At 44.3% G+C, this 23296-nt stretch overlaps 1 long non-coding RNA gene and 1 pseudogene across 1 annotated transcript in view; one reads left to right on the top strand and one right to left on the bottom strand.

Moving 5' to 3' along the window:
• The window catches only part of LOC134807491 (uncharacterized), a 54924-nt gene extending 41559 nt beyond the window's left edge, over positions 1 to 13365 (top strand). Inside the window, exons 3-4 of the long non-coding RNA XR_010148089.1 lie at positions 1198 to 1390; positions 11878 to 13365. This is a non-coding gene — a long non-coding RNA (uncharacterized LOC134807491). The remainder of the gene's footprint in view (positions 1 to 1197; positions 1391 to 11877) is intronic.
• Positions 13366 to 14535: 1170 nt separating this feature from the next.
• LOC134807534 (tigger transposable element-derived protein 1-like) lies at positions 14536 to 23208 on the bottom strand (annotated as a pseudogene).
• Positions 23209 to 23296: the final 88 nt, after the last annotated feature.

The raw sequence follows: 23296 nt of genomic DNA on the forward strand, positions 1-23296 counted from the left end.
GCCCAGGGCTGCTCCCCACACCCCTTCTCCGTGTCTCTACCCTTCTTTTTAAACTTGCCTCCTTCACTATGGGCATGCTTCCACCCTCCATTCCTCTTTCTTCTCCCTTATCCTGTGTTCTCAAGAACTTAAAACCTCTTCAACTCTTGCCTGACCTAAAATCTAAGTGTCTTATTTTCTTCTGCAACACCGCTTGGCCCCAATACAAACTTGACAATGGTTCTAAATGGCCAGAAAATGACCCTTTTGATTTCTCCATCCTACGAGACCTAGATAATTTTTGCCAAAAAATGGGCAAATGGTCTGAGGTGCCTGACGTCCAGGCATTCTTTTACACATCAGTCTCTCCCTAGTCTCTGCTCCCAATGCGACTCGTCCCAAATCTTTCTTCTTTCTCTCCTGTCAGTTCCTTCAGTCTCCACCCCAAGCTCTGAGTCATGGGAATCCTCGTTTTCTACAGACCCATCTGACCTTTCCCCTCCTCCCCAGGCTGCTCCTTGCCAGGCCGATCCAGGTCCCAACTCTTCTTCAGCCTCCGCTCCCCTACCCTATAACCCTTCTATTACCTTCCTTCTTCACGCCTGGTCTGGCTTACAGCTTCATTCGGCGACTAGCCCTCCCCCACCTGCCCAACAATTTCCTCTTAGAGAGGTGGCTGGAGCTGAAGGCATAGCCAAAGTTAATGCTCCTTTTTCTTTATCCAACCTCTCCCAAGTCAGTTAGCGTTTAGGCTCTTTTTCACCAAGTATGAAAACCCAGTGCATGGCCCGTTTGGCAAGAACCCTTAGACACTTTACCGCCCTAGACCCAGAGGGGCCAGAAGGCTGTCTTATTCTCAATATGCATTTTATTATCCAATCCCCTCCTGACATTAGAAAAAGCTCCAAAAATTAGATTCTAGCCCTCAAAACCCACAACAGGACCTAATTAACCTTGCCTTCAAGGTGTACAATAATAGAGTAGAGGCAGCCAAGTAGCAACATATTTCTGAGTTGCAATTACTTGCCTCTACTGTGAGAGAAACTCTAGCCACATCTCCAGCACACAAGAACTTCAAAACGTCTTAACTGCAGTGGCCAGGCGTTCCTCCAGGACCTCCTCCCCAAGGAGCTTGCTTCAAGTGCCAGAAATCTGGCCACTGGGCCAAGGAATGCCCACAGCCTGGGATTCCTCCTAAGCCATGTCCCATCTGTGGAGGACCCCACTGGAAATTGGACTGTCCAACTCACCCAACAGCCACTCCCAGAGCCCCTGGAACTCTGGCCCAAGGCTCTCTGACTGACTCCTTCCCAGATCTTCTCGGCTCAGCAGCTGAAGACTGACACTGCTTGATTGCCTGGGAAGCCTATGGGACCATCACAGACACTTTGGATAACTCTTACGGTGAAGGGTAAGTCTGTCCCCTTCGTAATCAATACAGAGGCTACCAACACCACATTACCCTCTTTTCAAGGGCGTGTTTCCTCTGCCTCCATAACTGTTGTGGGTATTGATGGCCAGGCTTCTAAGTCTCTTAAAACTCCCCAACTCTTGTGCCAACTTGGACAACATTCTTTTATGCTCTCCTTTTTAGTTATCCCCACCTGCCCAGCTCCCTTATTAGGTTGAGACATTTTAACTAAATTGTCTGCTTTCCTGACTATTCCTGGGCTACAGCCACACCTCATTGCCGCCTTTCCCCCCAGTTCAAAGCCTCCTTCACATCCTGTCCTTGCATCTCCCCACCTTAATCCACAAGTATAGGATACCTCTACTCCCTCCTTGGCGATGGATGATGCACCCCTTACCATCACATTAAAACCTTATCACCCTTACCCCGCTCAACGCCAGTATCCCATCCCACAGCACGCTTTAAAAGGATTAAAGCCTGTTATCACTCACCTGTTACCGCATGGCCTTTTAAAGCCTATAAACTCTCCTTACAATTCTCCCATTTTACCTGTTCAAAAACCAGACAAGTCTTACAGGTTAGTTCAGGATCTGTGCCTTATCAACCAAACTGTTTTGCCTATCCACCCTGTGGTGCCCAACCTGTACACTCTTTTGTCCTCAATACCTTCCTCCACAACTCACTATTCCATTCTTGATGTTAAAGATGCTTTTTTTCACTATTCCCCTACACCCCTTGTCCTAGCCTCTCTTTGCTTTTACCTGGACTGACCCTGACATCCATCAGTCCCAGCAGCTTACCTGGGCTATGCTGCCACAAGCCTTCAGGGACAGCCCTCGTTACTTCAGCCAAGCTCTTTCTCATGATTTACTTTCTTTCCACCCCTCCACTTCTCACCTTATTCAATATATTGATGACCTTCTACTTTGTAGCCCCTGCTTTGAATCTTCTCAACAAGACACCCTCCTGCTCCTTCAACATTTATTCTCCAAAGGATATCGGGTATCCTCCAAAGCTCAAATTACTTCTCCATCTGTTACCTATCTCAGCATAATTCTTCATAAAAACACACGTGCTCTCCCTGCCAATCATGTCTGACTGATCTCTCAAACCCCAACCCCTTCTACAAAATAACAACTCCTTTCCTTCCTAAACATGGTTGGATACTTTCGCCTTTGGATACCTGGTTTTGCCTCCTAACGAAACCGTTATATAAACTCACAAAAGGAAACCTAGTTGACCCCATAGATCCTAAATCCTTTCCCCACTCCTCTTTCCATTCCTTGAAGACAGCTTTAGAGACTGCTCCCACACTAGCTCTCCCTGACTTATCCCAAACCTTTTCATTACACACAGCCAAAGTGCAGGGCTGTGCAGTCGGAATTCTTACACAAGGACCGGGACCATACCCTGTAGCCTTTTTGTCCAAACAACTTGACTTTACCATTTAGGCTGGCCATCATGTCTCTGTGCAGTGGCTGCCGCCACCCTAATACTTTTAGAGGCCCTAAAAATCACAAACTATGCTCAACTCACTCTCTACAGTTCTCATAACTTCCAAAATCTATTTTCTTCCTCCCACCTGATGCATATACTTTCTGCTCCCCAGCTCCTTCAGCTGTACTCACTCTTTGTTGAGTCTCCCACAATTACCATTGTTCCTGGCCCGGACTTCAATCCAGCCTCCCACATTATTCCTGATACCACACCTGACCCCCATGACTGTATCTCTGATCCACCTGACATTCACTCCATTTCCCATATTTCCTCCTTTTCTGTTCCTCATCCTGATCACACTTGGTTTATTGATGGCAGTTCCAGCAGGCCTAATAGCCACTCACCAACAAAGGCAGGCTATGCTATAGTGTCTTCCACATCTATCATTGAGGCTACTGCTCTGCTCCCTCCACTACCTCTCAGTAAGCTGAACTCATTGCCTTAACTCAGGCCTTCACTCTTGGAAAGGGACTACACATCAATGTTTATACTTACTCTAAATATGTCTTCCATATCCTACACCACCATGCTGTTATATGGGCTGAAAGAGGTTTCCTCACTACTCAAGGGTCCTCCATCATTAATGCCTCCTTAATAAAAACTCTTCTCAAGGCTGCTTTACTTCCAAAGGAAGCTGGAGCCATTCACTGCAAAGGCCATCAAAAGGCATCAGATCCCATTGCTCAAGGTAACACTTATGCTGATAAGGTAGCTAAAGAAGCAGCTAGCATTCCAACTTCTGTCCCTCACGGCCAGTTTTTCTCCCTCTCATCAGTCACTCCCACCTACTCCCCCACTGAAACTTCCACCTATCAATCTCTTCCCACACAAGGCAAATGGTTCTTGGACTAAGAAAAATATCTCCTTCCAGCCTCACAGGCCCATTCTATTCTATCATCATTTCATAATCTCTTCCATGTAGGTTACAAGTTGCTAGCCCGCCTCTTAGAACCTCTCATTTCCTTTCCATCTTGGAAATCTGTCCTTAAGGAAATCACTTCTCAGTGTTCCATCTGCTATTCTACTACTCCTCAGGGATTGTTCAGGCCCCCTCCCTTCCCTACACATCAAGCTCAGGGATTTGCCCCGGCCCAGGACTGGCAAATTGAATTTTCTCACATGCTTCAAGTCAGGAAACTAAAATAACCTCTTGGTCTGGGTAGACACTTTCACTGGATGGGTAGAGGCCTTTCCTACAGGGTCTGAAAAGGCCACTGCGGTCATAATTCCTCAGTTTGGCCTTCCCACCTCAATACAGTCCGATAACGGACCGGCCTTTACTAGTCAAATCACCCAAGCAGTTTCTCAGGCTCTTGGTATTCAGTGAAACCTTCATACCCCTTACCATCCTCAATCTTCACGAAAGGTAGAACAGGCTAATGGTCTTTTAAAAACACACCTCACCAAGCTCAGCCTCCAACTTAACAAAAAGGACTCTGTCAAGAATAGAGCCCAAAAACTCACCAACCAAACAAGTAATTACGCTGAACCCCCTTGGACACTCTCTAATTGGATGTCCTGGGTCCTCCCAATTCTTAGTCCTTTAATACCTGTTTTTCCCCTTCGCTTATTCAGACCTTGTGTCTTCTGTTCAGTTTCTCAATTCATACAAAACTGCATCCAGGCCATCACCAATCTTTGTATATGACAAATGCTCTTTTTAACAACCCCACAATATTGCCCCTTACCACAAAATCTTCCTTCAGCTTAATCTCTCCCACTGTAGGTTCCCACGCCGCCCCTAATCCCACTCGAAGCAGCCCTGAGAAACATCACCCATTATCTCTCCATACCACCCCCAAAAAATTTTCACCGCCCCAACACTTCAACACTATTTTGTTTTATTTTTCTTATTAATATAAGAAGACGGGAATGTCAGGCCTCTGAGCCCAAGCCTGCACATATACATCCAGATGGCCTGAAGCAAGTGAAGAATCACAAAAGAAGTGAAAATGGCTGGTTCCTGCCTTAACTGATGACATTCCACCATTGTGATTTGTTCCTGCCCCACCTTAACTGAGTGATTAACCTTGTGAAATTCCTTTCCTGGCTCAGAAGCTCCCCCGCTGAGCACCTTGTGACCCCCGCCCCTGCCCATAAGAGAGCAACCCCCTTTGACTGTAATTGTCCACTACCCACCCAAATCCTGTAAAACAGCCCCACCCCTATCTCCCTTCGCTGACTCTCTTTTTGGACTCAGCCCACCTGCAACCAGGTGAAATAAACAGCCTTGTTGCTCACACAAAGCCTGTTTGGTCGTCTCTTCACACGGACGTGCGTGACAATGGGCTCAAGTCGTCCTCCCACCTCAGCCCCCTGAATAGCTAGGGACTACAGGCATGCACCACCATGCCTGGCTAATTTTTGTATTTTTTGTAGAGAAAGAGTTTCACCATGTTTCCCAGGCTGGTCTTGAACTCTTGAGCTCAAGCGATCTGTCTGCCTTGGTCTCCCAAAGTGCTGGGATTACAGGGATGAGCCACCATGCCCGGCCTTGAATAGCCACTTTGCATCCCCATTTGAAACTCTCTTCTGTTGGAATTCCAATAACTTTTCTGCACAGTCTTCTACCCAAATGCCCTTGTGTAATATACACCTCTGTGTTACAGTCTTGTTGCAGACAAAGTGCAAATACTAGGGTTCAGGTGAGGCCATTCCAAATTATTTTCAAGGAATGAGGTTTGCTTGTAAAGGTGCCTGTTTGAGATGTTTCAGAGCCCACCTTCCTAAAGATGTATATTGGTATCTGATACAATGCACTTTGATGTATACTCATTGATCCAGTACTTAAAGATGGACTATTATTGAATGTTCTTGAGAAGAGAAATGACATTATAGAAGTCTAGAGTTCACCTAGTATGCCAACATGACTATAGCAGTTGTTAGAATTTTGACATACAGCTGACCCTTGAACAATGCAGGGGTTAGGGGTGCTGAGCCTCATGTAGTCAAAAATATGCATATAACTTTTGATTATCCCAAATCTTAATAGCCTGCTGTTAACCAAAATCTCACTGATAACACAGTAATATGTGTTAATAATAATTTTTTTTTTTGAGATGGAGTCTCGCTCTGTCACCCAGGCTGGAGTGCAGTGGTGCAATCTCCGCTCACTGCAACCTCCACCTCCCAGATAAAAGTGACTCTCGTCCTTCAGCCTCCCAAGTAGCTGGGATTATAGGCACTCGCCACCACGTCTAGCTAATCTTTGTATTTTTAGTAGAGATGGGGTTTCACCATGTTGGCCAGGCTGGTTTTGAACCCCTGACCTCCGGTGATCCGCCTGCCTTGGCCTTTCAAAATGCTGGGATTACAGGTGTGAGCCAATATGCCAGGCCTGTGTTAATAATAATTAAGACATATTTTATATGTTATATAGATCATATACTGTATTATTACAATGAAGTAAACTAGAGAAAATAAAGTATTATTAAGAAAATTATGGGCCAGACATAGTGGCTCACATACCAGTTGTTGCCTTACCAGTTGTTGGTTTTTTTGAATGTCATTCCTGTAGACGTGTGCTTTGGGAAAATTTTGCTGGCAACAGCGTCTAAGGGGTTAGAGAAGGGAAGACCCCAGAGCCAAATAATTCAGCAACAAGTCTGTTGTCTTAATCAGGAGGTCAGGTGGTAAGCGCTTGGTCTAATGTGACAGAGGAGAGAACTAATCTGAGCTGCCTGTCATCTTAAGAGGAACAAAGCCTCCTCCAGCGTGTTTAGGACTCAACTTCTGGAAAGTATGGACAGGTAGAAACCTAGTCCCACTCCCAGGGTAACAAAGCCAGAACAGGACCACCAGCAACATCAGCTTATTACTAAGTTAGAAAATTTATAAATTCAGAAAATTTGTAAATTGTCTAGTTCAGTTCAGTCTGGGATGAATTTGAGCCAACAAATGAGCCCTTACAGGGCAAAAGGGATACGAGATCACAGAATGAAGAGGGTGCAAGGAAAGGGACCAGCAGGGGAAAGGGTGGGGGATCAAACCAGAAAAGGACAGTCATCAGGCAAATTATGATAGAATGTCATCAAGAAGAATGAAGACTGGAAATAATTATACATTTTTTGATTGGGGGTGACTAGAAGTGTCACTGTAGGGATTAAGATGGGAATGGATGAAGAAGCAAATGCATAGTATGCACTGTGGACCACTGACTCCAAATGACCAGGACTGGCAAACATTAACCCATGAGCTGGCTCAAAAACAGCAGAAACCTATGCTGTGGTTTGGTGGCCGTGGTTCTGTGCAAATGAAAACTCAAGAGAACCCACACTGGGCTGTGACCAGATCTTCTGTTTTATACTTATGTTCTTGATGGTCATCTTTTATAATTATTGACAGCTGGAGGGCAGGGAGAGCATTCTTGCTTTTGTGTCAGAAAACATTCAACATGGAATAGGAGCAGCACTTCATCTGGACGTTAAACCTCTGGTTAAGGATTCCATGCAACAACTGGGCTCAACTCTGAATATATCCTGGATATATTAAATATATGTTAAAATATATTAAAAATATATATTTAATATATATCAGGATCTCAGCCTCCTCCTGAGTGAGGCATCGGAAATGTCTGATCCAGTAAGCAGGCATTGTGTCACACCAGCTGTCACACCGGGACTTCCCCAGCAGGGACAGAATTCCTAAGGGATTATCTCAGAATCACAGAAGTTTCAATTATGTAGGACCTGAAGTTACTCTCCCTCGTTCCTGGAAAATTTTAGGTCCAGGTTTACTAGTTCTATCTCTACAGCTCTAGTCATGATTCTTGGGGGGTTTAGTGTCCATGAAGATGATTCTTCTAGTTCCCTGGCCTTTAAAATTTCCTCAACTGCTTCACCTGTAATGATTTTGTCCTCCACTTCTTAGCCACCCGCTTACTCCCTTAGTCATATACGTGTCTAGACTTCATGAATGGCAAGAATTGTATCTACTCCATAGTCTTTAAAATTTTTTTAAGAGACAACAGGGTCTCGCTCTGTCATCCAGGCTGGACTGCTGTGGTACAGTCATAGCTCATTGCAGCCTTGAACTTCTGGGCGAAAGCAATATTCCTGCCTCAGCCTCCCAAGTAGCTAGGACTACAGGCATGAGCCACTGTGTCCAGCTAATTTTTTATTTTTTATAAAGATTTCATTATGTTGCTCACGTTTACTCCATAGTCTTACACTCAAACATCTAAATCTTAAACTATCTCATATTTTTGAGTCACTTCCTCTAGTACCCCAATTTTAATAATTCTTCAACCCAGTGAGGATCTCTAAACTACTGATCCTATTACCTATTTACTCCCCCAAATGCCCTATGTCCTCACTTCCATAGCCAGGACTAGAGTGAGACAAGGGAGAGCCTAGGGTGCAACATCTAAGGAAACACACACTCTCAGGGTCCTGCGAGAGCAGGTGGGCACTTGCAAATTTTGTCTCTTTAAATGGTGCACCCTAGGCACCTGGCCTGTGCCTCACACTAGCCCCAGTCTAACTTACTTCTTACCTAAGCTAGACAGCATAATCCATTATAATAAATACCCAGTGCCTCTCTCCTGTTTATCTGGCAAAACACCACTCTGGTTAAATCCATGCCAGCACCTGAGACATTGCACATGGCTGGAGAAAAACACCCACCCTTGCTCACAGTTCTCAGGACACTAACCTCACAAGGACCTCTCATGCTCCTCAGGAATCTCTCCACATTTCCTAGTCCAGCGGTTCTCGAAGTGAGGTTCCTGGCCCAGCAGCATCAATATCGCCATGTATTAGTCTATTTCCACACTGCTATAATGAATACTACCTGAGACTGGGTCATTTATAAAGAAAGGAGGTTTAGTTGACTCACAGTTTCAAATGGCTGGGAAGGCCTCAGGAAACTTACAATTATGGTGGAAGGCAAAGGAGAAGCAGGCACTTTCTTCACAAGGCAGCAGGAGGAAAGTGAGAAGAAACAAACCATATCACACCAGGAACTTGTTAGAAAAGCAAATTCTCAGGCTCCACCTCAGACCTCCTGAATTAAAAACTCAGAAGGCGGGGCCTGTCAATCTGCTTTGTCAAGTCCTCCAGGTGATGCTGATGTGCCGTCAAGTTTGAGAGCCACTTCCCTAGTCAACTTATTCTCCCCATCTTGAGACAATTTCATACTTCTCCCCTCTCCTCCAAATTCATATGACCCTTCCCCTGTGACACCCACAACCTCCTATCTGAATTTTTTTTTTTTTTTTTTTTTTTTTTTTTTTTTTTTTTTAGATAGGGTCTTGCTCTGTCACCCAGGCTGGAGTGCAATGGTAAAGCTCACTGCAGCCTCCACCTTCCAGGCTCAAGTGATCCTCCCACCTCAGCCTTCTGAGTAGCTGAGACTATAGACACGCACCACCACACTTGGTTAATTTTGTTTTTTTACATTTTTTGCAGACAGGGGCTTGCTATGTTGCTCAGTTTGGTCTTGAACTTCTGGCCTCAAGCGATTCTCTTGCCTTGGCCTCCCCAAAGTGCTGGGATTACAGGTGTGAGCCACTGTGCCTAACCTCAAATTCTTAATTTACTGAGAAAATCAGAAGATAACCTTCACCTGCTTCCACCACGGATTCTCCTGAGGAGGCTGTGCCTGCGCCTCACACCTGGCCTTCAGCCTTCCTGCTACCATCAACCACCTGGGCTCTCCTTAAAGTCCTGTGAAGTGGGTCCCAGCCCCTCTCACCTACTCAAGCACTCGGCTCCTGCAGTTGTGCCCTCTTCCTTCCTACTGGGTAATTCCCATCAGTATTTCATATCTCTTCATCTTTTTTTTAAAAGAAAGAAAAAAAAAGAGAAATATTCCCTTAAATCCACATCTTCTTCAAGCTACCACCCAATTTCCCTGATCTCCTTTAAGCCAAACTTCACGAGCCATATCTTTAGTTTCTGTCTCCAGCTCCTCTCATGGGTCATTCTCTCGTGGATCTACTCCAGCCAGGCCATGATGCCCACAACTTCACTGACAGTGCTATTACCATGTGCTTCCAATTGCTGAGCCCTGTGGTCAATTCCCAGCACTCATCTCACCTCCTTGGGGCCCTTTCTGCAATTTCCCTTTGGGTCGTTGACATGCTTTGGCTACACTCACTTCCAAATCTCATTTCGAATTGTAATCGCCACATGTCAAGGGAGAGACCTGGTGGGAGGTGATTGGATCATAGGGGCTGTTTCCCCCATGCTATCCTCATGATAGTGAAGGAGTTCTCACGCGATGTGTTTTTTGTTTGTTTTTTTGTTTTGTTTTGTTTTTGTTTGTTTTTTTTTTAAGTGTCTGGAGTTTCCCCTATGGACGCTCTCTCCTGCCACCATGTAAGTCTTCCCTCGCTTTTCGTTTGCCTTCCACCATGATTGTAAGTTTCCTGAGGCCTCCCCAGCTATGTGGAACTGTGAGTCAATTGAACCTCTTTTGTTTATAAATGATCCAGTCTTAGGTAGTATCTTTATCACAGTGTGAAAGTGGACTGATACAGATGTCATGCCACTTTGAGTTCCCTTCTTACTTCATTGGCTGCTTTCTCTCAAACTCCTTTGGTCTGCATCTTCCTGCCATCTGAATATTGGAGCTCCCAGAGCTCCAGCCTTGGCCACTCTCCCTTTCTGGCTACACTCACTTCCTAGGGATCTCATCCAAGCCCATGGCTTTAAATGCTATTTATATACTAATGACTTAGCCCTCCCATGAGTTGTATAGTCAGTCACTCTGCAACATGGCGTTGCCAATATATCTACAAATGAGCTCAATATTCCTTGCCCCACCACCCCAACCCATTCATTCTCCAGCCCTATGCAGCTCTGTCAATGGCAATGCCAGCCTATTAGTGGCTCAGGACAAATCTCTGAAGTCATCTTGGATTCCTCTACTTCTCTCACATCCTACATGCATTCCTTTAAGTCCTTTTGGCTCCATCGAAAAAAATGTGTCTGGAGCCTGACCACTTGTCCCCACCTCCACAACACCTCCACACCCAAGCCACCAGTGTCTCTGTCCTAGACTATTTCAGTAGCCTCCGAATGAGCCTGTCAGTCTTCACTCTTACCCCCACAGGCTATTTTTCACACAGCAGCTGAAATAATCCTTATAAAGTATAAACCAGATCATATTACTTTTCTGCTTGGAGCCCTCCAGTGACACATCATCTCAGAATCAATCCAACTGCTTGGCTATGGCTGACAATGGGCATCACTTCCTTTCACTCTCTGAGACCTCTGGCACCTTGCAGTGTCTGGATGGGCTTGGTACTTGTATTACCAGAAAGAGGTCCTGATCTAGACCCCAAGAGAGGGCTGTTGGACCTCACGCAAGAAAGAATTCAGGCCAAGTCCATAAAGTGAAAGCAAGTTTATTAAGAAAGTAAAGAAATAAAAGAATGGCTATTCCATAGGCAGAGCAGTGGCCTGGGCTGCCCAACTGAGCATACTTATAGTTATTTCTTGATTATATGCTACACAAGGGGTGGATTAATCATGAGTTTTCTGGGAAAGGGGTGGGCAATTCCTGGAACTGAGGGTTCCTCTCCCTTTTAGACCATAGGGTTAACTTCTTGACGTTGCCATGGCATTTGTAAACTGTCGTGGTGCTGGTGAGAATATCTTTCAGCATGCTAATGCCTTATAATTAGAGTATAGTAAGCAGTGAGGACGACCAGAAGTCACTTTCATCACCATCTTGGTTATGGTGGGTTTTAGCCAGCTTCTTTACCACATCCTGTTTTATCAGCAAGGTCTTTATGACTTGCACCTTGTGGCCAACCTCCTATCTCATCCCATAACTAAGAAAGCCTGACCTCCTGAGAATGCAGCCCAGTAGGTCTCAGCCTTATTTTACCCAGCCACTTTTCAAGATGGAGTCTGTTTGGTTTAAATGCCTCTGACACTTGTCGTTCCCTGTGCTGGAATGTTCTTACTCAGATACCCACGCAGCTGCCTTCAAGTCTCTGTTTAAATCGTATTTCATGAGAAAAGCCTTTCACTTCCTTTTAGACAAAAGAGCGCCACCGCAGGGAGGAATGCCAGGGTCCCATAGAGGGAGACCGACAGTGAAGTGGAGCCTGCCATGAATTCACCAAAGGCCATTCTCCCTTTCTTCCAGAAGAACAGCATTTAGCTGGGCCTATGGCTACCTACCTAAAGACTGCACCTCTTAGTCACCCTTGTGGCTAGGTGTGGCCACGTGACAATGGAATGTAAGTGGAAGTGATGTATGCACTTGGGTTCACTGGTTTTAAAAAAAATATGACCGCCCTACATTTCCACTCTTTGTCTTATCTGTGAATGGGAACATGGCTGTGTCTGCAGCCCGACTTTGTGCAGCAAAGTACAAGGCCCTAGGGGAAGGTGGAGAAACAAGATGGAACAACTTGGACCCAACAACTTGGATCCCTATGTGGCCATGTGGAGTCATCTCACCCACCTGGGCCACTCACCCCGAAGACTGTTGTGTGAGGGTGAAATAAACTTCTGTATCACTAGCCCCTGCATTTCAGAAATTCTTTGTTATGGCAGTTTTGCCTTTATCCTAACACAGACAGCAAAGTATCTTCTGTGGCCCCATGACTAATATCGTTGTTTAAACTCATTATAAAAACTATATAAATAAAATATTAAAAATCAAATAAAATAGCAAGATAACACTGTGTAACTATCCAGTTTTAGATGTTATTACCTTTTTGGCCTATTTACCTCATCTATTTTCTCCAAGGGTTTTTAAAGAAGAGTCATGCTTGTTATTTTAAATTATCTGCAGTGCTCCTTGGTCTTATAAAACTATGGGTTATTTCAAACTTCGGTAAATGTCTGATACACATGAACTTCTTGCATTGTTAAGGAAATCAGAGAAAAATGATGCTGTTTTTCCCTTGTAAGTTGACAATGGATGGAGATGAAACCACCTTTGCAAAATTATGGCAATAAGAGAAATTGGACATGGCAGACTCCATCTTGCTTTTAGCCTCACAGGTTGGCTGTCTTGGCTCATTCCTGGGCATGAGCCAAGCTAACTTTGGCAGAAATTGAGTTTATAGTGTAAACGATAATAGCCTTTCCCCAAAACTAAACTACCCTTGTAAAATTAATGAAAGGCCACCAAGTTAGGAGGATGAGAAGGGCCTGAATTCAGCCATTATTCTGGAAGTCACAAGATGTGCAACCTCCCCAGTTACTCCTGTAAATAACTTCAGTATTGTAGAACCTAAGATTGGCCTTTTGACAGCCTTTTGCATTTCTGACAACTAGATGGCCCCACGCAGACCCGTGACTCAACCAGTCCTATAGCCTTCATCCAAAAATGGACTCAGTGCATGAGGACTGTTTTCCACACCCTTATGATTGCATCCCAAACCAATCAGCAGCACCCATACCCTATCCCCTGCACAGCAAACTATCTTTAAGAAACTCCTAACCTCTGATTCTTTGGTGAGATTGATTTAAGTAATAACTCTGTCTCCCACATGGCGTGGCTGGCCTCGTGTCAATTAAACTCTTTCTTTACTGCAATGCCATGGTCTCTATGAATTGATTTTGTTTTGCAGTGGGCAGGAAGAACCCGTTGGACAGTAACAGAGAGAAGAGAAGAACCATAAGAAGTGGAATGTGAGGTGGATTGAGAGTTTAGTGGGACCAGGAAATCTAAGCAGGAGTGACCCCAGCAACAGAGGCACCTTAGGGTTTGCAGAAATCATGGGAAAGGCACTGAACTTTCCACAGTATGTAGGATAAGGACTTGAGTCTTTTTTTTTTTTTTTTTTTTTGAGACATTGAGACAAGGTCTCTTTGTCACTCAGGCTGGAGTGCAGTGGCATAATCATGGTCCACTGCAGCCTCAACTTCCTGTGCTCAAGTGATCTTCCTGCTTCAGCCTCCCAAGTAGCTGGGACGACAGGCAGGTACTACTACTCCCGGCTGGGTTTTTTGTTTTTTGTTTTTTTTGTTTTTGAGACGGAGTCTTGCTCTTTTGCCCAGGCTGCAGTGCAGTGGCATGATCTTGGCTCACTTCAACCTCTGCCTCTTGGGTTCAAGCGATTCTCCTGCCTCAGCCTCCCAAGTAGCTGGGATTACATGCACCTGCCACCACGCCTGGCTAAATTTTTGTATTTTTAGTAGAGATGGAGTTTTGCCATGTTGGCCAGGCTGGTCTCAAACTCCTGACCTCAAGTGATCCACCTGCCTCGGCCTCCCAAAGTGCTGGGATTACAAGGGTGAACCACCACACCCAGCCCATGCCCAGCTAATTAAAAACAAATTTTTTTTGGTAGAGATGGAGTCTAACTATGTTGCCAAGGCCGGTCTCAAATTCTTGGGCTCAAATGATCCTCCTGCCTCAGTCTTCCAAAGTGCTGAGATTACAAGCATGAGCCACCACACCTGGCTGCCATTTTTATTTTAACATTAAATGTATACATATACTACCCAAGGCTGGAAGACATAGGGACACCAAGATGACAGTGTGTGCTTTGTATATGTAGGTATGCCTCAGAGATATTATGGGTTTGGGTCCAGACTACTGCAATAAAGCAGATATCACAATAACGTGAGTCACAAGAATATTTTTGTTTCCTTGTGCACATAAAATTGTGTTTATTCTACACTGTAGTCTATTAAGTGTGCAATAGCATTATGTCTTAAGAAAGCAATGTATATACCTTAATTTAAAAAATGGTTTATTGCGGAAAAATTTTCATGATCATCTGAGCCTTCAATGACTTCAGTAATCTTTTTGTGGGTAGAGTCTTGCCTTGATGTTGATGGCTGCTGACTAATCAGGGTGGTGGTTGCCAAAGGATGGGGTAGGTGTGGCAATTTCTTAAAATAAGGCAGCAATGAAGTTCACTGCATCAATTGACTCTCCCTTTTATGAAAGATCTCTCCATAGAATGGAATGCTGTTTGATAGCATTTTATCCACCATAGAAGTTCTTTCAAAATTGGAGACAATCCTCTCAAACCTGCTACTGCTTTCTGCTTTATCAACTAAGTTGATGTTATCTTCTAAATCTTTTGTTGTCATTTCAACATTGTACATGGCATCGTCACCAGGAGTAGATACCCTCTCCAGAAAGCACTTTCTTTGCTCATCCATAAGAAGCAACTCCTTGTCCATTCAGGTTTTACCTTGAGATGGCAGCATTCAGTCACATCTTCAGACTCTACTTTTGATTCTAATTTTATTGCTATTTCCACCTCATCTGCCGTGACTTCCTCCAGTGAAGTCTTGAACCTCTGCAAGTCATCCATGAGGGTTGGAACCAACTTATTCCAAACTCCTGCTCATGTTGGTATTTTGACCTCTTCCCATGAATCACAAATATTCTTAGTGGCAACCAGAATGGTAAATTCTTTCCAGAATGTTTTCAATATACATTGCCCAGATCCATCAGAGGAATCCTTACGTGTGGCAGTTATAGCCTTAAGAAACATTTTTCTTAAGAATAAGTCTTTAAAGTTGAAACTACTCCTTGATCCATGTGCTACAGAATGGATATTATGTTAGCAAGCATGAAACAACATTAATCTCTTAGTACATCTCCATCAGAACTCTTGGGTGATCAGATGCATTGTTAATGAGCAGAAATATTTTGAAAGAAATCTTTTTTTCTGAGCAATAGGTCTTAAATGGTGGGCTTGACCAGGCATGGTGGCTCACACTTGTAACCCAATTATTGCAGGAGGCTGAGGCGAGAGGATCACTTAAGCTCGGGAGTTCAAGATCAGCCTGGACAACATAGGGAGACCCCATCTCTACAAAGAACTAAAAAGTAATAAAAATTTTTTAAATTAAAAAAGAGTGGGCTTAAAATATTCAGTAAAAGATGCTATAAACAGATGTGCTGTCACGCAGGCTCTGTTGTTTCAGTTAGAGCACACAGGTAGAGTAGATTTAGCATCATTCTGAAGGACCCTAGGATTTTTTGAATGGTCAATGAGCATTGGCTTCAACTTCAAATCCCCAGCAGCATTATCCCCTAACAAGAGAGCCCATCCTTTAAAACATGGAAACCAGGCATTAACTTCTCTCCAGCTATGGAAGTTCTAGGTGGCGTGTTCTTCCAATAGAAGGCTGTTTCATCAGCATTGAAAACCTGTTGTTTAAAGTAGCCACCTTCATCAATGATCTTAGCTATATCTTTTGGATAACTTGCTGCAGCTTCTGCTTTTGGAGAAAGTGCTTCACCTTGCACTTTGATGTTATAGAGATGGCTTCTTTCCTTAAACCTCATGAACCAACCTCTGCTGGCTTCAAACCTTTCTTCTGCAGCTTCCTCACCTCTCCCAGCCTTCATGGAATGGAAGAGAGTTAGGGCCTTGCTCTGAATTAGGCTTTGGCTTAAGGGAATGTTGTGGCAGGTTTGAAATTTTATCCTACCACTAAAACTTTCTCCATATCAGCAAGAAGGCTGTTTTGCTTTCTTATCATTTGTGTGTTCACTGGAGTAGCACTTTTAATTTCCTTCCAGAACTTTTTCTTTGCATTCACAACTTCACCGACCAGTGCAAGAGGCCTAGCTTTTGGCCTATCTCAGCTTTAGACATGCCTTCCTCACTAAGCTTAATCATTTCCAGCTTTTGTTTAAAGTGAAAGACAAGTAACTATTCCTTTCAGTTGAAAACTTGGAGGCCTTTGTAGGGTTATTAATTGACCTAACTTCAACACTGCTATGTCTCAGAATAGGAGACCCAAGATCAGGGAGAGAGAAAGGGAAACAGCCAGTCGGCGGAACAGTCAGAACACATATGACATTTATAAATTAAGTTCACTATCTTCTACGGGCATGGATCATGGTGCCCCAAAACAATTACAATAGTTACATCAAAAATCATTGATCAAAGGCTGGACATAGTGGCTCATACCTGTAATCCCAGCAGTTTGGGAGGCTGAGGCAAGAGGATTACCTAAGCCCAGGAGTTCAAGATCAGCCTGGGCAATATGGTGAGACCCCATCTCTACAAAAACAGCTAAAAAATTAGCCGGGCATGTTGATGTGCACCTGTGGTCCTAGCTATTCGGGAGGCTGAGGGGAGGCTCTCCTGAGCCCAGGAAGTCAAGGCTGCAATGAGCTGTGTTCATGTCACTACACTCCAGCCTGGATGACAGAGTAAGACCTTGTCTCAAAAATAAATAAATAAATAAATAAATACATAAATAAATAACTGATCACAGATCTCCATGTATATATAATAATAATGAAAAAGTTAAAAATACTGTGCGAATCACCAAAATATGACACAGAGACACGAAGTGAGCACGTGCTGTTGAAAATGGAACTGATAGGCTTGCTTAACACAGAGCTACCACAAACCTTCCTTGTTTTTGTTTTTTGTTTTTTGTTTTTTTGAGATGGAGTTTTGCTCTTGTTGCCCAGGCTGGAGTGCAATTGCACGATCTCAGCTCACCGCAACCTCCGCCTCCCGGGTTCAATCAGTTCTCCTACCTCACCCTCCTGAGTAGCTGAGATTACAGGTATGCACCACCAAGCCCAGCTAATTTTGTATTTTTAGTAGAGACAGAGTTTCTCCATGCTAGGCAGGCTGGTCTTGAACTCCTGACCTCAGGTGATCCACCCGCCTTGGCCTCCCAAACTGCTGGGATTACAGGCGTGAGCCACCGTGCCCAGCCAAACCTTCCATGTTTTAAAAATGCAGTATCTGAGAAGTGCAATAAAGTGAAAAACAGTAAAACAAGGTATGCCTGTGTGTGAATGAAGAAATGGATAAAAGAATGAACCTAGACTGTACTACCAGGTACAATACCAACTCTGGTATTTCAACCATAGGGGAGCATCCCAAACCATGCCAAATAAATGAGTCATGCTCTATCGACAACAGTAAGAGTCTTTAGACTTGCTCCAGAGTTGTAAGTCTACCGTGGCACTCCCTCACTTGGGCCTGTGCTGATCCTTCCTTTGGCTTTGTCTTTGCAGTTACTGACTCTCAGGCTCTGTGTCCACCTCTTTCACAGCTATGAATGGGGAAACTATCCAAGGCTGATTCTCTACTTGCTTGTGAGGTGTTCAATTTGCTTTATTTGACCATTTTTTTCTCCTAGTAAGAAGCAAGAAAATCCACCATAAGCTCTGAGGAACAATCACACCAGACTGAGCATTTTTATTTCTTGAGCCTTTGCCTAAGAAAGAGTGTGGATCATACTTTCTAATACAAACAGTCAGGATGGAATATCAAAATGTGAGTATATCATGTCCAAGCAGCAGGTAGGGGCCCCATAAGAGAGGTGCTGGTTTAAAAGTCTTTCCCTCATGATTTTCAGATTTTCCTAATTGGGGCTACAAGTTCATATTCAGATGTTGTGTTTCTTCTGATTTTGGAATCTGTAAACCTTCCCCCTCTCCCTACGGAAGCCCTAGTTTTTGCAACAGCTCTCCATCTGCACATGCATCTCATTGTGGGGTGCAAAGGGCTGGTGGCGAGATTTTCCAGTGTGCCTGGCTAACCTGTCATAACTAAAATTTATGGGGCAAACTAGAAATGTAGGTGGTTGCTGTGTTGTCACAATGACCGTGAATTGAGTTTGGGGACTGTATGAAAATAGAGGAATATTCTTGGTTTGATGGAAATGTATAGTGTATTTTCCGGCAATTTCTCAAATTCAGTTATTCAAATCTCACATCTATTTAAGCCAGTCTATGGATCCTGTGTAGGGGATCAAATTACACAGATTGAATTCTTGACAAAATTTCTGGAAAAAGGACCCTTTCAGGGTTATCAAATTCTACGTGGGTCTGTGTCTTTCATTGTCCTTGACTATTTTGCAAATCTGTAGAAATTGAAGTTAAGTGGTGGAAGGTTGGTGGTGATGTACATGATTCCTGTTGTTAGAAATAAGAATGACTTTTGTCCAATGAAGGTGTATTGATTTCCACTCTATGGAAGAGGCTAGTTTTGCATCTATAGGCAAAATTAATTCAATATTTCTGATTGCCTATATATGTGTTTTGTCCTTGAATTCTCCTTTCAACCAATTTTTACTTCTTACTGGTTTCCTTATTAAATAATAAGTGAAATAGACTGGGCGCGGTGGCTCACGCCTGTAATCCCAGCACTTTGGGAGGCCGAGGCAGGCAGATCACGAGGTCAGGAGATCGAGACCATCCTGGCTAACATGGTGAAACCCCGTCTCTACTAAAAATAGAAAAAATTAGCTGGGCGTGGTGGCGGGCACCTGTAGTCCCAGCTACTCGGGAGGCTGAGGCAAGAGAATGGCGTGAACCCGGGAGGGAGAACTTGCTGTGAGCGGAGATTGTGCCACTGCACTCCAGCCTGGGCGACAGAGCGAGACTCCGTCTCAAAAAAAATAAATAAGTAAAAATAAATAAATAATAAGTGAAACAAGATTTTTGGCATTGTGTAATTGCATGTGTTTTTTAAAAATTACTCTTCAACATCCTGACTCTCCAGCAACTTATTCATTCCCAGAAGTGAGGGTGGCATTGAATGAGAGAAGAATCCTGTGTTTCTGACTCATCATTTACCCAGAAGAGAGTGAGCTGACAGAGCTATGTGAAAGGACAAGATAATGTTTACCCTTATTCCTGGACACCGAGGCTCTAAATTCGAATTTCTTTCAGTATACAGTTATAACATTACGTTTGCACAGCCACATTTGAAGATGTTGTGGTGCTCCTTTTTTTAATCTTACATTTTTAACTAATTTACTTACATAACCAAAAATGAGAAGAACAGGGAAGAATCCTGGTCTTAGAGAAGCAAGATGGAAAATTAAACGCGAGGGGATCTCTCTGTCTCTCCTTCTACCACTTATTTCTTAACCTGTTTGCACGTTAATTTCCTTCTCCCAGACTGGCTTCTCCACAAGCTGTAGACCTGCTGCTAGCATCTCAACATCTCTTAACTTATATCCTCTGTGGAAAAAACCAAGAGCACCATTAGCATAAGCCTTTCAGTAATGCCGGCGTGAAAAGGAGCGTTCTAACTTGGGAAGGAGGGTGGAATTTTTTATAGGGCTTCAGCAGGCAGGGTCAGCTCAAGTTCACTTTGTTTTAAGAACAAAGATGGTTCCTAGAAAAGGAAGGAATTTTCTTTAGCAATTAGCGGTCACTGTTTGGACAACTTGGATTTTACCAAGAGGAGTGGGAGGAACAGTCCGGTCATGTGTGAGCGGCGGGGGTGGGGAGGTACAGCTACAGTGGACAAGGACATGGAGGCCTACAGTGGAAATTTTTCATTTCTTCAGAGTCTCTTACATCTTACAGTCTCAGGACCTTTGAGAGCCTTCTCCCCACTTCAGTCAATCTGACTTGTTTATCCCTGGACCACTCACTGTGGTCAAGGAGGCAGAGTCAAAGAAGAGACTGTTTCTGGTCAGACCTGAAAGCTAGAACAGGGGGAGGAGCCGCTCTTTAAAAAGAGGGAGCAGCGGGCCGGGCGCGGTGGCTCACGCCTGTAATGCCAGCACTTTGGGAGGCCGAGGCGGGAGGATCACGAGGTCAGGAGATCGAGGCCATCCTGGCTAACACGGTGAAACCCCGTCTCTACTAAAAATACAAAAAATTCTCCAGGCGCGGTGGCAAGCCCTGTAGTCCCAGCTACTCCGGAGGCTGAGGCAGGAGAATGGCATGAACCCGGGAGGTGGAGCTTGCAGTGAGCCGAGATAGCGCCACTGCAGTCCAGCCTGGGTGACAGAGAAAGACTCCGTCTCAAAAAAAAAAAAAAAAAAAAAAAAAAAAGGGAGCAGCCCAGACTTGGCTGATGAGGGCATCGCAGTAACAGGGCAGCCCTCGCCTTCCTCCCCATTTGTGTCTAGGAAACCCTTCTTTTCCTCCTTCCAGGTGAAAGGCTCAGTGCTGCCTGTCGGGAGCACTGCTTCGAGGAGACCAATCCAGAGAACTTTCAGCCTAGGGAGTACGGAGCGCAAACCCAGCTGAGGTGAAAGTCTCAGTGGGGAGCAGCTCCCAGCACAAACTGCTGAAAGGCTGGCCGCAGCCCTGCTGCCCAGATTTCTTCTTCAGCACTCTCTAACTCCCTAGAGCTTTTAAAATGACCCCTGTGGTCACTCTGTGTACCAGGGAAGACAAACGGGTTTGGCTTCATGCCTGCATTGGCAGTGCTGGGTGCCTCTTCATCCTTTTCTCTCTCCTCTTTTTGGCAGAAAAACCCTTTTCAAATATCCAAGCCCCTTCTTCTCTATAAAAAATAAGACAGATGTGAGCTATGAACATCGTTACTGGTGAAAAAATTAAGATTTAGGAAAGGAAATATCTGTCCTCATCATTTTGCCAGAAGAGCAGAGTAGTTACAGTCATGGACTTTAACTCAAAATCCACAGAATTTGAGTCCTGGCTTCCCACTTACTGATTCCGTGACCTTGGGCAAATACTTAACCTCAGTAAGCCCCAGCTTCTTATTTAGGAAATGGGGAATAACATGTACCTCAAAATTTAGAGGAATAATGCATGTAAAGAATATGCCATTGTGTCTGACATATATTAAAATCCAAAATTACAGTAATTTTTGTGATTATAAAAATGGTGATAACATGAAAGTAAATAATTAAATAAAATTATGTATATTAAAAATATAAAAATATGATTTTACCACCATCACCACTCCCAATATTAGCATTTTTAAAATAGAATTTTACAATTAAGACCTCAGATGATCTCAGGTGGTGGTCAAGCTGTCACTTCTCTAAAGTGGCCTCAGTTGCTCCAGGGCCAGAAAGTAGGAAAATTGGAACATAGGAGCGCTGGGCGTGACGTCTCATGCCTGTGATCCCAGCACTTTGGGAGGCTGAGGTGGGCAGATCACTTGAGGTCAGGATTTCAAGACCAGCCTGGCTAACATGGTGAAACCCTGTCTCTACTAAAAATACAAAAATTAGCCAGGGTGTGGTGGCAGGTGCCTGTAATCCCAGCTACTTGGGAGGCTGAAGAAGGAGAATTGCTTGAACCTGGGAGGCAGAGGTTGCAGTGAGCTGAGATGGCGCCACTGCACTCCAGCCTGGGCAACAGAGTGAGACTCTGTCAAAAAGAAAGATGAAAGAAAGAAGAAAGAAAAGAAAAGAAAGAAGAAAGAAAGAAAGAAAGAAAGAAAGAAAGAAAGAAAGAAAGAAAGAGAAAGAAAAAGAAAGAAAGAAAGAAAGAGAGGGAGGGAGGGAGGGAGGGAGGAAGGAAGGAAGAAAGAGAGAAAAAAAGAAACACAGGAAACCTCTGCCCTGAAGAATGGGGTACATAGACCAGGGACCAGGTCCCCTCATTTCAGTGTTACCTCCAGGCTCTGTGTGTGTGTGTGTGTGTGTGTGTGAAGGCAGGGGTGGGGTGAGCATGTGTGCACGTGGGGATGTGTATGTGTGTGCATCCATGTGCATTTTTGTGCCTGGATCTGTGTATGTTCATGGGATGTGATGATTAAACAGTATGTGACATCAGAAATTATCAACATTGACACTGATTACAGATGCTGGCAAATTAGCAATGTAGAAAGGGGAAATGAAATTTGGCTTAGCTGTGAAAAAGTAATACTAATTACAGTCATTTACATGAGCCCCTCACCATTTATGCTTAATTACCATGCAGCACAATCATAATCATGTGTATCATTAAATATGTGCCCAGTTAACTTTCATGTACGTTGTCTTGATTAGAATGATGGGCTCTGCTCTACTTAGACGTTCTGCTCAGACTTTGTAGTACGTGGAGTGTGCAGCTTGGACACTCGTTCACGGAGACATTGCTTAAAGTCCCTGCTACTTCAGGGGCTATCAAGAGGGGCCTGACTCCCCAGATTCCAGAACTGCTTGCCAGGCTGTATTGACAGGTACTGTAGTTTGAGAAAGCCCTCTCAACCGCATCCCAATGCAGGGAAGAAGAAAGTATTGGGCTCTCTCCCTTTTCTTCCTCTCCCATCCCCACAGGATATCAGAGGGCCCAGGGAGCTCATCTCCCATAGCTAAGGGGACATACATAGCTAAAAGGACAGGACACATCTGTACACAATCACTGTCCCCTCCCCCAACCCCACACACACATCATAAGATAGTATCAGAGAGATACAGAGAGAAATAGAAAGACATGCAAGCCAAGAGACATGGAGAGAGCAAAAAAGAGATGTAAGAGGCACCAAGAGAGGCAGACAGAAGCAGAGACAAGTAGAGAGGCACGCGGACAGAGAGAGAGATATAAAAAGTGGGAGATATGAGAGTGATCTGGCTGTGACATCTGTCACCCCATTGACTGCCAGGGTTGAATCGGCTGATCTGGCAGTCTGGGTGGGTGTCCCCTTCCTCCCTCATGGCTCCATGTGTGTCTCTCCTGAAGCTGTGCGCTCCCTGGAAGAGGACGACCATCCCCGATAGACCGGTCTTCCGTCAAGGCCAAGAGTAACTGCGCTCCCCTGCTAGAACCTCCAAACAAGCTCCCCAAAAGTGGGATAGA

Source organism: Pan troglodytes, chromosome 10 (assembly GCF_028858775.2).
Source record: "Pan troglodytes isolate AG18354 chromosome 10, NHGRI_mPanTro3-v2.0_pri, whole genome shotgun sequence".
Taxonomy (NCBI): domain Eukaryota; kingdom Metazoa; phylum Chordata; class Mammalia; order Primates; family Hominidae; genus Pan; species Pan troglodytes.